The 12,744-nt window shown below is 44.5% G+C and overlaps 1 protein-coding gene across 2 annotated transcripts in view; it reads left to right on the plus strand.

Moving 5' to 3' along the window:
* The window catches only part of rims2a (regulating synaptic membrane exocytosis 2a), a 224,806-nt gene that overhangs the window by 196,493 nt on the left and 15,569 nt on the right, over positions 1–12,744 (plus strand). The window lies entirely within an intron of this gene.

A 12,744-nucleotide genomic window follows, 5' to 3' on the forward strand; every position in this document is an offset into this window, starting at 1 on the left:
TGTATATGTGAAAAGCCTTGCTGATTGAGGGAAAGGGGCTGGAGACGTGGGAGGTGAGAATGGCACCCCTCCCTCCCATGAGAGCAGACCTGTTAACATACTATTACTGGACACCCAGGGTCTTTTGTACAATGGGCTGACCATTTCCGCTCTATAATGGTGTCCTAATGCTGTTGAAGTATAATCTACAGTGAGCAACACACCATCTTGTTTCTCAGTGATTAAAGGGTGAGGAAGTCAAAAGTACAGGACATTGGCCTTTAATGGGCAAAAAAAGGATACCTGAAGCTAAATAGAAGTACATTATTGAAGTAATTAGGGAGGTTTTTGAAATATGTTATTAGTAATAGAAAACATCTTGGTTCTTGGACTTTTAAGCACAGCTCTGAGTAACACTTACACTATTCTTTCTATGGTCTAGTTTTCTGTGTCTGGCCACTAAAGAAACTTATACATGAAAATTCATATTTCTTGCAAGAATAAAATGCAACATTTCAGCCACTTCCTGCCCCTTTTTTTTTCTCCCTAATTGTATCTGGCCAGTTACCCCACTCTTCCGAGCCATCCCGGTCGCTGCTCCACCCCCTCTGCCGATCTGGGGAGGGCTGCAGACTACCACATGCCTCCTCCGATACATGTGGAGTGTATGGGTTGCTTCGTACATTATTTCAATGGGTTTGTAAGCAGTTTAACAGTAGCCTATGGCGTGGTGTTTGATGAGCTTGAGCAATAATAATAATTGATAAATTGTTACTATATCCATCTGGGTCATGGAGTCAGGTTACATGATACTAACTTTACCATGGTTGGAGACACTCTCCAGTCTCTGTATATGGCTGTTGGAATTTTTTTGATCGGGTTTCACAAACTGGTGCAGCAGCAAACACGTACACATTTGAAACAACTCCAGCAGGAGAAAAGATTGAAACATGATGTCGATGTGGCCGTGCTTCTGTTTGACAAACAGTCAAGATTAGTGTACAACAGGGTTGCAATATAGTCTGATGAAGTTTGTAATACATTAGACTGCCTGGGTTAGCTTTGGTCTAAAGATTGCATTTTTACAAGTGGGGAAATTGTTTACTGCTGAGCCGACGGCACACGAGCCGCAGTGGCTGCTACACCTTGTTTTGTAGTCCGGGAAAATCACTTACAACAGATGTACTTCTTTCTGCTGCTTACACTGAACTACATCACAACACTGTTCTACTGTAATATTGATTTGCCTATCCAACAGAATTACCACAATCGTCATGTTTCAAATGGACAAAATAACCAATGGTGAAAAATCACGGATTTCAGCTTTAAGGGATAAATTTTCCCCTTAATCTGGTCTAGGGTCCTTTTCATGAATGTAAATGTATGGTAGAGGTATGAATTTCTAATATATTGATTTCCCATTTTACTTGTTGCCTCCTGTACTCTGCTCAAAATAATTTTTCTCTGTCATAAAACTGCTCCTCCCCTGTGATTCATGCTGTATTCAGCCCTTTTCATCCCCACAGGAGTGGCGTGCTTTGCAAAATATGGCAGATCAGCAGTCAGTCTTAGTGCATAGTTTATGTGACATGGCTGCCTGCAGTATAGCTACAGAATACAGGGATGATATTGGAAAGTACAAAGGCAAATGCTGTCTAATTAATTACCCACTTACTTATGATTCTATACTAAATTATCCAGCAAAGAAACATGCTGTTGACAATCATATTTATGTGTGCATTTGTGGGTTGGGTGTTGCTGTCCATTTAGACAATAACACAACAGCTTGCTAATATGCTAGTATGGGAGTATGGGCATTGGCTCCCAATATCTACATCCTTGGAGCTTTTCGTTGATTGTTGCTAGCTGATGAGTAGCCACAGTCATCTACTCATTTCTACCTCCTTTACACTCAACATTGTTTGGGGGGGTATAAGCATCGCTTATCACTATCGGTTACAGAGTGCTTATTTTGACATTAATGCATTTGTATGATGTTACGCAGACTGATAATCTGTATGAAGGTGAGAAAATGTGCTTGTCACACTGTTTGGAAGGGGTAAGGCTAGATTAGAGAATGCGTTTTTTTGTTGTTTTTTGGATTCACTTGCATCCACGGGATTCTAACATGGTACGTCCTTCAGATGAGGCGTTAAACCGAGGTCCTGACTCAATGTAGTCATTAAAGATCCCATGGCACTTATCGTAAAGAGTAGGAGGAGCCCCATTGTTCTGGCAAAATTGAGAATCTGGCTCTCTCCATCTGGCCACCCATCAGCCCCCCATGTAATTGGCTCAATGATTCCTCCCTCTCTACCTTCAGCTGATGTGTGGTGAGCATTCTAGCGCAAAATGGCTGCGGTGTATCACTCAGGTGGGTGCTACACATTGGTGGTGGTTGAAATGAGTTACCCCTTCAATGTGAAGTGCTTTGGGTGTCTAGATAAAGCACTATATAAATATAATCCATTATTGTTACTATTACACCTTTAAATCCTTGGCCTAGTTTTGCATCTCAAAATAGACCTAGTTTAATGAGACTTCAGTGTTGAATGAGACTTCATTAAATTCATGTAGATAGAGAAGCTGGCTGAGATGCAGACTAAGACTCTAATTGTGGAGAGCTTATTTGACTCCTGCCGCTGCAATAACTTGATTGACCTTAAAAATTGGTAGATGAAATCACATGATGCATACTACCTTAGCAAATATTTGATATTTTACATGTTTTAATTATTTTCACCGATAAGCACAATGACAGTACAGCAGAATTATTCTCAAGGCTCCAAACATATTGCCCATATTGTGTTTCTAGTTTCAAATGAAAACTTCGGACCCAATCACTTTGTCTGAACTTTTCTCTCAATAAACCCTGTATCTTGTGTGTATGTCGCACTTTTGTTATCGTTCCCAGAACAGCCCTGAGTGTACGGCAGATACAGTGATGACCTCTCTGACTACTGTTTACACTGAATTCTGGCATAGATTCGGCCCCCCAAGTCCCAAGACTGAGCATCTCGTATGTGGTAAAATAGCTGAACTTCGAGCTTTCAGCCGAGGCAATTCATCTTGGGTGTTACGTTGGTCACCTGTCTCAGCAGCTCCTCCGCTAGCTGAGGCTGCTAATTAATCTCCTAGGGGGCCGAGCCCGACACGCTGCTCTCGGGATGATGCATGGAGGGAACACAGCAGCCCAGGTACACCACGGCTGCATGAAACCACCGCTCCATTGTTTTATCCTCCTTTTGCCCTCTCCCTGACTTTTTTTTTATCCCATCCAAGCTTACTTTTTATCTTCCTATGATTATATCTCTTCTACCATCTTTCCTTTCTGTCTCACCATTTCACCTGCCCCCCCATCCTCTCTCATTTTCCTAGCAACGGCATCTTTTTTTTTCTTTCTTTGCCAACCCCCACATCACTCTCGCTAATTCTTCTCAACAATTCACAAGAGGACTGAGCGGCAGTTAATCAGCCTGCTTTCTCAGGTCAGCCATCTCTGCAGTGACCTACATTTGCATGGAGGGAGAAACTGTGTTTGCTTTTAACACTTCAGCTCTTCTTTGATCATTAACTTTGAGATTTTTTTCCATATACTGTGCCATTGTTTACTATGTAGTAACATAAAACCGTAAGAAGGTATTGGTAATAAAATTAGACATGTATTTAACAACATGTTTATTCCTATTGTGACTTATAGTTGCACTTAAAATGGAAGAAAAAAAATCTGTATCCGGTCAATAAAAGCAAGGTAAAGGTGGTCCTGTTTTGTGATCTCACTTGCTTGTTTGCATCCCCTGACTTCAAGGCTGTTCCTTGGATGAAGGTGACAGTATCTGTAGTTGAAAATAGTTTGCCATTTACATTACTTGGTACAAATATAATGTGACTACTACTGTTCCGAGTATTCCGTGAGACACTGGATTAACAAACTGTTAGGACTGTTCACAAAAGGGTTGAAAATTACTGGCTACTAAAACCAAGGAGCACACAATCCAGCCAAAAGGAACAGTCACGTTGCACTTTTGTGTTTCATTGAATTCAATTCACTTGAGGCAACAACTAGTCCCCAACTTGGAGGGAGCAATCCACCATTTTTCGGTACAGAACCATGGTCTCAGACATGGAGGTGCTGACTCTTATCCCAGCCATTTCACACTCAGCTGCAAACCGCCCCAGTGCATGCTGGAGGTCGCATTCTGATGAAGCCAACAAAGCCACATCATCTGCAAAGAGCAGAGATGCAGTTCTGAGGTTCCCAAAATGGACACACTCCTCACCTTGGCTGCACCTTGAGATCCTGTTCATGAATATCACAAACAGAATCAGAGACGAGGAACAACTTTGGCAGAGTCCGACACCCACCGAAAATGTGTTTTACTTTGTGCCGAGAATGCGGACACAGCTCTCACTTTGGTTATACAAGGACCAGATGGCTTGTAGCAACTGCCGTGGTACCCCATAATCCCGCAGTACCCCCCCCACAGAGCGCCCAGGGTACACAGTTGAAAGCCTTCTCCAAGTTCACAAAATACATGTAGACTGGCTGGTCAAACTCCCATTGCCCCTCAGCACATCCGCAAGGGTAAAGAGCTGGTCCGTTGTTCCATGGCCAGGACGGAATCCGCATTGTTCTTCCTGGATCCGAGGTTCGACAATTAGTTGGAGCCTTCTTTCCAGCACCCTAGAGTAGACTTTTCCCAGGAAGGCTGAGCAATGTGATACCCCGATAATTGGAGCACACCCTCCGGTCCCCCTTTTTAAATATGGGAACCACGACCCCAGTCTGTCACTCCACAGGTACTGTCCCTGACCTCCACGCAACACTGAAGAGGCATGTCAGCCAAGATAGCCAAACAGTGTCCAGAGCTTTCAGCATCTCAGGGCGAATCTCATCCACACCTGGCGCCTTGCCTCCGAGGAGCTTCTTAACTACCTCAGAGATCTCTGCCAGAGATATGGGTGGGGCTTCCCCTGAGTCTTCAGACTCTACCTCCTCCACTGAGGACGTGTTAGCTGGGTTCAGGAGCTCCTCAAAGTGTTCTTTCCACCACTCAACAACATCCCCAGTCCGGGTCAACAGTTCCTCTCCCTGGCTGAACACAGCCTGAGTCAAGCCCTGCTTCCCTTGCCTGAGTCACCGGATGGTTTGCCAGAACTTCCTTGAGGCCAACCGAAAGTCCTCCTCCATAGCCTCGCCAAACTCCTCCCACACCCGAGTTTTTGCTTCCGCAACCGCCAAAGCCACAGCCCTCTGGCCTCCCGGTACCTGTCTGTTGTTTCATGAGACCCCTGGGCCAACCAAGCCCGAAAGGCCTCCTTCTTCAGTCTGACGGCTTCCCTCACCACCGGTGTCCACCAGCGGGTTCTTAGGTTGCCATCTCGACAGACACCGATGACCTTATGACTACAGCTCCTGCCTGCCCCATCTGTGATAGAGGCTTTGAACATGGCCCACTCAGACTCCATGTCCCCAGCCTCCCTCGGGATATATCAGTGTTAATTTTGACAAGGATTTTGAATTAAGTTTTAGTCTTAGTCGCTTACTGGAAATTGTAGTAGATTTAAAGTCACATTTTAGTCTTTTTGTTTTGCTTTGTTTTAGTCAAGATTTCATCAGTTGGCCTCTGTTTTAATTGTAGTCTAATTTTAGTCAATGTTTTAGTCATAATTATCATGATACTATATGGTACTGATTTTGCTGAAGGACATTCTAGCTGTAAAAATTCCTTTTAGAAGTAAGCATACCTTGAAATATGTGTTTAATTACCATGCCGTTTATGCCATAGACAGTATAACAGTTTACGCTCAGATTCAGATTCTCCAGATTCTCTCATAACCTTGCAATTTGTGCGGGCATGAACTGAGCAGGGACAAACCATCCAACGAGAAGGATGCATGAAGGCAATGAGAATTTGCACCTGGACTTGCAGATTCATGCATGCAAGTGAAATAAAATGGTCATCAGCAAAATATTTTTGACAAAATTTTCATTGACAAGATTAACACTGGGATATTATGAGCACTTCTTCCTGAGGTGGGAGTTGAAGACGTCACGGACAGGGGCCTCTGCCAGACATTCACAGTTCACCCTCACTATACATTTGGGTTTGCCAGGTCTTTTCGGCAGCCTTCCCTGCCATCTGATCCAACTCACCACCAGGTGGTGGTCAGTTGACAGCGATGCTCCTCTCTTCACCTGAGTGTACAAAACATACGACCGCAGATCTTCTGATACGACCACAAAGTCTGTCATCCATCTTCGGCCTAAGGTGTTCTGGTACCAAGTACACTTATGAACTACCTTATGTTCGAACATGGTGTTTGTTATGGCCAATCCATGACTCACACAGAAGTCCAATAACAAGGCACCGCTCCGGTTCAAATCGGGGAGGCCGTTCCTCCCAATCACGCCCCTCCAGGTTTCTCCATCATTGCCCATGTGAACATTGAAGTCCCCCAGCAGAACTATAGAGTCCCGAGGCGGAGCCCTGTCCAGGACACCACCCAGAGACTCCAAGAAGGCTGGATACTCCAAACTACTATTCGGTGCATAAGCTCACACAACAGCCTTACCCCCAGTGACTCGCAGTCGTATAGAGGCGACCCTCTCATTCCCCGGGGAGAACTCCAACACGGCGGCGCTCAACTGGGGACTTGTGAGTATCCCCACACCTGCCCAGCACCTGTCACCTTGGCCAACTCCAGAAAAGTAATGAGTCCAGCCCCTCTCCAAGAATTTGGTACCAGAGCCCATGCTATGTGTGGAGGTGAGCCCAACTATATCTAGTTGGTACCGCTCCACCTCCCGCACCAGCTCAGGATCCTTCCCTGCAAGAGAGGTGACATTCCACGTCCCGAGGACCAATCTGCAATGCCGGAAGTCGGCACGCCCCGATCCTCTCTTTTGCCTGCCACCCGGCCTGCATTGCACCCTACCCCAATGCTCATCCCCATGTGTGCTGGGTCCACGGGGTGAAACTGTATGGGAAACATACAGTACATAAGAAAATGTACTGGGCATCCGGGTGGTGTGGCAGTCTATGCGGTTGCCTCCCAACGTGGGGATTGCTGGTTCGATTCCCCATGTTAGCTCTGGCTTGATCAGACATCCCTACAGACACAATTGGCTGTTTCTGCGGGTGGGAAGCCGGATGTGGGTATGTGTCGTGGTCACTGTACTACGCATCCTCTGGTCGGTCAGGGCACCTGTTCAGGGGGGGGGGGACTGGGGGGAATATCATGATCCTCCCACGCACTGTCCCCCTGGTGAAACTCCTCGCTGTCAGGTGAAAAGAAGCGGCTGGCAACTCCACATGTATTAGAGGAGGCATGTGGTAGTCTGCAGCCCTCCCCGGATAGGCAGAGGGGGTGGAGCAGAGACCGGGATGGCTCGGAAGAGTGGGGTAATTGGCCAAGTACAATTGGGGGGAAAAGGGGGGATCCAAAAAAAATATGTAATAAATAATTTACTGTATATGTGCCATGTACAGATCAGTTTAGCACCTAAATAGAAATAGACTGGTTTTGCTGTGTTGTCCCCGTTCAAGTATTTTAGAGGTTGTAAATTGTAGTTATTGTAAATCTCTTTAACCTGAAGTTAGATGTTGTGTATTATTTGGTTTTATAGCATTTTACTTTGCTCCATTGTGGCATCACATTCCAATACACCACATACTACATCCTGAATGCACTTGTTTCATGTGTGAGCCGGATGAAACACAAACCCCGACCCCATCATTTTAGCTTTTTAACTGCAGCTGTAGATTTGGGCTTCCTCTAAAATGGACCCAAAGAGGAAGCATGAAAAACTACTATGTGGTTTTATGTGTCATATGCTCTGCATGAGTGTTTTTTTCGCTCTCTCTCTCTCTCTCTCTCTCTCTCTCTCTCTCTCTCTCTCTCTCTCTCTCTCTCTCTCTCTCTCTCTCTCTCTCTCGTTCAAGGCTCTGAGCCTTGATTCCTGTTTTTTTGCTGAGAAGTAATCATGCTGTGGTGACATGTTTGTGTTTTAGTTCTCGCACACGAGACCAGTTTGGGCATGTCCCACTGGTTTGTTTTGACAGGAGGAAGAAAAATCACTGACATGGTGTCAGCATTATCTGTTTAAAGGCGCTGTGAAAGGTACTGCTCACATGCTCTTGTGTCTTAGCTTCAGTATATTTAAATCCTCTCTGTCACTCTCCTCTCTCTCTCTTCTCTCTCTCGCTCCCTAAGACTGCAGTGTACTCAAACAGCTCGACCTCATGCCTTTTTATAATTTCACACATGCCACTCTCACCTCTCTCCTTTACAATAAGATGTGAAGAAAATAGGACGTGGGTGTGTGTTGGTGTGCAGGTGGGTGTGGGTGTGCATGCTTTCATCTTTTTAAATGAGTGAAACATGTCCTTGTATGTTTCGACCAATACAAGAACTTGGTGTTTTAAAAGATTACACATTGCTTCTGCTCTGCATTTTCATTCACACTATCTGCAGTAAGACTTTATTTGATGCAATGAACTATCCATCCATCCATTCATTAATCAAGCTGCTAATCCCAGTTTGGGTCACGGGAGGATGCTGGAGCCTATCCCAGGAGTCATTGGGTGGCAGGCGGGGAGACACCCTGGACAGGCCACCAGTCCATCACAGGGCCGCCACATTCACACCTAGGGATAATTTTTTAGTAAGGCCGGTTCAACTGAACGACATGTCTTTGGACTGTGAGAGGAAACCGGAGCCTCTCCCACCACCCAAGGAAGCAGGCCCTCCAGTCTTCTTGCAAGAACTTTGCAAAGGATTTTCGTATCTGACTTTAAAAGGCTAATTGCACGCATATTTTCACATTTTGTGTTTGGTTTTCCTGTACAATAGACTATGATATGGTAAATCATGATATGATTCCATATTATGCTCAAATCTGTATTCCGATATTCCGATTGCACATCATGGCTGGGATGCAGCAGGAGGGGAAACTGTACTTCCAGACAGCAAGACTGGCCTATGTCATAACAGGCTGATGGGAATGTAGACAGAGAAAGAAAGATATCCTGCCTGCCTGTGTGTGTGTGTGTGTGTGTGTGTGTGTGTGTGTGTGTGTGTGTGTGTGTGTGTGTGTGTGTGTGTGTGTGTGTGTGTGTGTACTTGTGTTTCTGCTTGTGTTCATTTATGTGTGTGCTAGGGTTACAGGCCCTCCTCCATTAAATTGTGTTTACAGCTTCTAGAGCCAGAGCCCCTCTCTGACGCTTGGCTTCACCTTGCCTCATCAATCAGGCACACTTCCGAAAGCCGCCGCGACTGATCTCTAGACAGACCCTGTGCATGACTTCTGGGATATTACACTGTGTTGTTATTCTTCTGGTATGAGAGGGATTCTTCACATTCCCATCATCTTAGGTCCTTTTCATTTCCAGTTATCACCCACTCTCACATCTCTTTCTTTGTAGTAAGAGACAGTGTCATCGAAAGAAAAAGAAAAACATCAGATACTGTCTGTCGCATACTGTAAAAATGTTCCGTGTTTTCATGAAAAGTGACAAATTATGGAATTGGGTATTGTTTTGTTATGCAATTTACAATGGGAGATCTCAGCTACAAGGATCCTCAAACCTCTTCACCATGAAGAGTTCTCAGTAAATTGCATTAGCCTTGGCCAGACATAATTTTCAAATCTAATTCAGCACCAAATTGTACCTGACGGACGAGACATGAAGTGATGATAATGGAGAATTTTTAATTACTGATGTGACCAATTAGACCCCTAATGGGAGCAGCTGAAAATAGTAGTAGTAGATGTGACCAATTGGGGAAAGAAAGAAAAAAAACAGAAAAAAAGCAAGGACATGCCAACATAGATGCAAAGTTGAACTGTTATGAACAGACCGATGAAGAAGGCCTAGTATTGACTACATATGTTCAGTTTAATAGCTAACATTACATATTATTTACATAATATCCTGATTGGATGCATCACATTGACATTGTAAAATAGGTGCTCAAGTTCAGCTTTATTGTCTTGTATTGAAGTGCAATGAAATTCTTGTGCTCTGGCTCTCTCTGCCTTAACACAAGGAACACAAAGACAAAAGACACAAGGGCACACCATCCCCTCCTCCCAAAAAAAACCTCACTAACAACACTACAGACCTACACAGACTATGTACATAATGAATTCATACTTTACAGTACATGATAACACAACTATGTAAGGTGCATATGGGTGTGTCTGCTGTTCAGCAACCTGACTGCCTGTGGAAAGAAACTATTATTGAGGCAGGTGGTGTTTGATTTGATGTTTCGGTAAAGTTTTTTTTAGATGGAAGGAGCGAGAACAGAGCATGAGCGGGGTGGCTGGTTTCCTTAATGATGTTTTGGAATTTCCTTTTGCAGCGAGTGGTGTGAATATTATGAAGTTGTGGTAGTCATGTGCCAATGATTTTTGGTCATCTTTACAGTGCTTTGAAGCAGTCTGCAGTCTTGAGCAGTCAGGTTGCCAAACCACACTGTGATACAGCCTGTCAAGACATTCTCGATGGTACTGCGATAATAGATGCCTCAGAATATAGTCTCTGCTATGCATTCTTCAGGATGCAATTGGTGTTGAGAGACCATGTGAGGGTGTCTTCGATGTGTAAACCAAAAAATCTAAAACTGTCCTCAATTTCATCAGATGACCCATAGATGGAAATATGAATGTGATTTTCTCTGATCTTTCTAAAGTAAACAAGGTTTTCTTTTGTCTTATTGACATTTAGAGAGAGATTGTTATCATGGCACCATATGGTTAAATCTTCCACTTCCCTCCTATAGACCCTCTCATCACTTTTGCGTATTAGTCCAATCACTGTGGTGTCATCGGCGAATTTAATGATGATGTTGTTGTCATATTTGGCAACACAGTCATGTGTAAATAGACTGTACAATAGGGGACCGAGACAGCAGCCATGAGGTGCGGCGGTCCTAAGAACTAATGTAGATGAGTATGTTTTACCTATTCTCACAGTCTGGGGCCTGCCTGTCTGGAAATCAAAAAACCATTTAGATAGAGTTGCTCAGACCAAGACCTCTGAGTTTCAACACCAGTTTGGATGATACAATTGTATTAAAAGCAGAGCTGTAATCAGTAAACTCTTCAAGGTGTACTAAAGTAGTATGCAGAGCAAGTGAGACAGCGTCATCTAAAGATCTGTTGGAACAGTAGGCAAACTGTAATGGGTCAAGGGTAGCATGAATGTAACATTTTATATATGATGTAACCAATCTTTCCAGGCACTTCATAATAACGGAGGTCAAAGCAACAGGTCAGTAATCATTAAGGCAAGAGACGTGTTTTCTTAGGTACGGGCTCAATGGTGGTTTTCTTAAAATACAGTTGAACCACACTCAATGACAGGGACAAGTTAAAAATGTCAATAAAACCCCAAGATAGCTGAGTGTAAAATGCCTTGAGGACATGGGAAGGGATGTCATCTGGTTCAGCAGCTTTATAAGTCTTAACCCTTTTAAAAGTGTTGCTCACATCAGCCTCTGTCACCTGTAGATAGACTTCATCGGGCTGGCACTGTGCTGCTGTCACTGGGTCCATGTTGTGAGCTTGAAAACGGGCATAAAAGTTGTTAAACTCATCTGGGAGAGAGGCAGAGGTGTTGATAGATTCAAGATTTAGTTTATCGTCACTTTCACTATGTACCTGCGCACATAAATAAAAACAAAATGCCGTTTCCCCCAGCCCACAGCAGTGCAACAGAGAAGACAAAAATACACATCCAAAAATTCCCTAAAAACGATACCACTAAAAACAGAAAAACAGAAAACAAAACAAAAAAGCACAATTAACAACACAGTCCATTCAAGTCCAACACAGTCCATTAACGTGCCATTTCAGTTTAAATGTTGACAGCCATTGTCTGTTAACGAGTGACCAGCACTGGTGGGGGGGGGGGGTTAGAGGGTAGGTGGATGGGCATGACCGTTGGGGGGGGGGACAGTTCATTAACAATCCTGACTGCTTGTGGGTAGAAGCTATTTAGCATTCTGCTGGATTTAGCACAGATGCTCCTGTACCTCTTCCCAGACAGCAGGAGGGAAAACAGGTTGTGAGAAGGGTGGTGGAGATCCTTAATGATGCTGGAGGCTCTGTGAACACAGCGTTGATGGTAAATCTCCAACAGGAAGGGGAGAGGGGCACAAATGATCTTGCTAGCTGTCTTCACTATCCTGTTCAGCTGGTGTTTTTTCGGTTGCTTTGCAGTTACCAAACCAGGAAGTGAGACCAAAGGTTAGAATGCTTTCAATGGTGCCCCTGTAGAAGGTGGTGAGGGCTGGAATGGGGAGGCTTGCCCTTTTAAGTCTCCAGAGTGGATGGAGCCGCTGTTGGACCTTTTTAACGATGGCCAAGGTGTTAATGGTTGAGGTCAGGTCGTCCGCCAGGTGCACTCCCAGAAACTTGATGTTACTGACCCTCTCCACAGTGGCACCATCGATGGTCAGCATCATATGATGGTGCCTGCCGGCCCTCCTGAAGTCAATCACCATCTCCTTTGTTTTGCTTATATTCAGGGAGAGGTTGTGGGATTCGCACCACGCCATTAGCTGCTCCACCTCCATCCTGTATGCAGATTCATCATTATTGCTGATGAGACCCACTACTGTTGTATCATCTGCAAACTTGATGGTGTGTTTGGTGTCAAATTTGGCAGTACAGTCATGGGTTAATGGGGTGAACAAGAGGGGGCTCAGGATGCAGCCCTGGGGTGAACCTGTGCTCACTAAGATGGAATTTTA

Source organism: Lampris incognitus, chromosome 9, assembly GCF_029633865.1.
Source record: "Lampris incognitus isolate fLamInc1 chromosome 9, fLamInc1.hap2, whole genome shotgun sequence".
In the NCBI taxonomy this organism is placed as follows: Eukaryota; Metazoa; Chordata; class Actinopteri; order Lampriformes; family Lampridae; genus Lampris; species Lampris incognitus.